This window comes from Monodelphis domestica, chromosome 6 (genome assembly GCF_027887165.1).
Source record: "Monodelphis domestica isolate mMonDom1 chromosome 6, mMonDom1.pri, whole genome shotgun sequence".
Lineage (NCBI taxonomy): Eukaryota > Metazoa > Chordata > Mammalia > Didelphimorphia > Didelphidae > Monodelphis > Monodelphis domestica.
In genome coordinates this window covers 11,076,094-11,078,323 of record NC_077232.1, presented here as the reverse complement: position 1 = coordinate 11,078,323, position 2,230 = coordinate 11,076,094, and the positions used below count along the sequence as shown (strand labels likewise).

At 43.6% G+C, this 2,230-nt stretch overlaps 1 long non-coding RNA gene across 2 annotated transcripts; it reads left to right on the top strand.

Moving 5' to 3' along the window:
- The first annotated feature begins 299 nt into the window (after positions 1-299).
- Positions 300-1,978, top strand: LOC103099844 (uncharacterized). Of its 2 annotated transcripts, none has more exons than XR_469596.3 (3): positions 300-438; positions 1,001-1,128; positions 1,755-1,978. It is a non-coding gene; the product is annotated as an uncharacterized LOC103099844 (long non-coding RNA). The 2 variants fall into 2 exon arrangements; XR_008912705.1 differs by lacking the exon at positions 300-438 and adding an exon at positions 489-678.
- Positions 1,979-2,230: the final 252 nt, after the last annotated feature.

Below are 2,230 nucleotides of genomic sequence, written 5' to 3'. Positions count from 1 at the left end.
GGCACTGATCTCTCCCCACAATCTACCAAGAGAGAGAGAAAGTTCCCAGTCTTCTAAGAGGAAGAGCTGGGCCTCCAGATGATGTCAGCCAGAGATTCCTGTCCTGAGGAGCCACAGCCCTTTGGAGAGAGAGTGGGGAGAACATGGAGAGCATCCAATCCAGCCTGAGGCCCAGAGGAGAATCTTCATTGAGAACTGCCAGAAGTGGGATTTAGAACGGAGGTGGGGACTCCATCAATCTTTCCTCTGACATCACCTGACTGAATCTCAGGGAGGGGTTTGCCAGTTTTCAGGACACAAATAGCCCTGTGGTTCCTGCTGGTCCCAAAACACTCCCAGCCTTTCCAAGTCCGGAGCCACAGGAGCCAACCATCTCCACCATGAGACTTCTCCTTGTTGCCTTCCTTCTGCTCACCCTGGCTGCTTGCTCCTATGAAGGTGAGTGACCTTTCATTGAGTTCTCCTGAGGAGGATCATTTCCCCATCTGCCTCTCCTGAGACGTGGGAAATCTGGAATAGAAAACATTTTGGTTTAGGACAACGGTTCCTTCATGGGATGAAATAAAGGTTCATAGTTTGAGAGCTGGAATGGGCCTCAGGGGATATCTGATTCATTCTACAAATGAGCACAAAGAAGTTGGAGAAAAGATCCATGACTTGCCCAAGGTCATAAAACCAGTGAGTATCTCAGAAAGACTTGGAAACTAAGTCTTCCTGATGCCCTATCCATTATTCCATGCTGCCTCTTCTACAACTACCCTACAAGAAACTCAAAACATACATGTTCAGTAGTTCTTAAGAACTCATCTTGTTCCTCCCCCACCCTCTATCTTCAAAAAGGACAGATTTCTCCCAGATCTCCTTTTTAGATTTCTACTTATTTAACTCAGGGATTGTATTGAGGAGGGGATAGAAGAGTTTGCCAACAAGGGAAGATTGAGGGATTGAACCCAAGCCAGTCAGTCATCCTCATCATTCATTTCCTTTTTATCTCTTCCAGCTAATATTTGTAGGCCTTTGGGCCAAATTTCTGAAATAAGCAAGGAATCACAAAATAGAACTTCCTCTACATTTGATAAAGACGTTTGGAGTATAGTGGACAAACTACTTCGGTCAACGCAATATAAGGTAAGATCTTAAAGGCATGCATCTCTGTTCCCATTGAGCTCCAACCCAGACCCAAGTCACAAATGACCAGGTATCCTGAGTATAGCCTTTTTAGTTCCTCATCCTCCCCCCAGATAACTGAGAGGCACCAGTTTCCCTTCGCTAGATTAGAGATATGAGCTAGTTGGTTTAATTCAGAATGTCTTCCATCCCATGCTGAGATGATTGAGGCTCTTACTTTCCCTAGGTTAGGATACTGAACTTTTTTCTTCTATTTGGCCAGCACCTGGCCTGCGGTTGTCCTGTCTCTGAATAATAAAGATCAATCTGACTTCCTAAAGCCTTTTATACATTCTCTTGGGTGACCCCCTCTTTCCCAGTCCATCACCAGCATTAAGGATGAATCACTGGAGAATTCCAGGGTTTCAGGCTATCTGTATCCAGATTCTGCTTCTTTCTTCTTCTCTTCAAACATGCTTGTGTTGGAACTAATTCCTGAAGACCAATCCCTGCCCAATCACTCATTAATAGCCAAGATCCAGTGGATATTCTGGAAAAACTAGTAGAAGTGAGGAGGGAGCAACTGTCCTGCCCCAGTGGGTTTCCTCAGGAGCAGCAGAATCTTATTAACTTTCTCTCAATTACAGATACGTGTCTAATCAGAAGTGAAATATAAAATCATGTTCCTAAAGGATGACTCATCTTCACCTTTATCTCTCTGAGCAAATATCAAATTGTAACTAGCCTTCTGGATTTTCTGTTCCTCTTGTCAGTGAAGAACCTAATTCCTGTAGAATGTAATGAGAAAAACAGCCTGTGATCCTGAGGTCTTGTTTTAAATCTTTCTGTCAATAAATCAAATGCAAAGCAATTCTGGTCCATCCCTTGTTTTCACTTGGCCTTGATGCTTGATGCTTTGGGTTTGGAGGTGACAGATTCATGAGGTTGCTAATTAAGATGATAATGGAAGTCATAGACTCAATGGGTATAATTTTTTCCTGAGTACTGTCACATCACTTTCTGAAGCCTTGAGGATCCAGTCCTCTCCTAATCTTTCATTGATGGGCTTTCTGATGTCATCAGCCACTTAAGCTGTCTGGGCTTTCAACTGATTCTTAGAAAC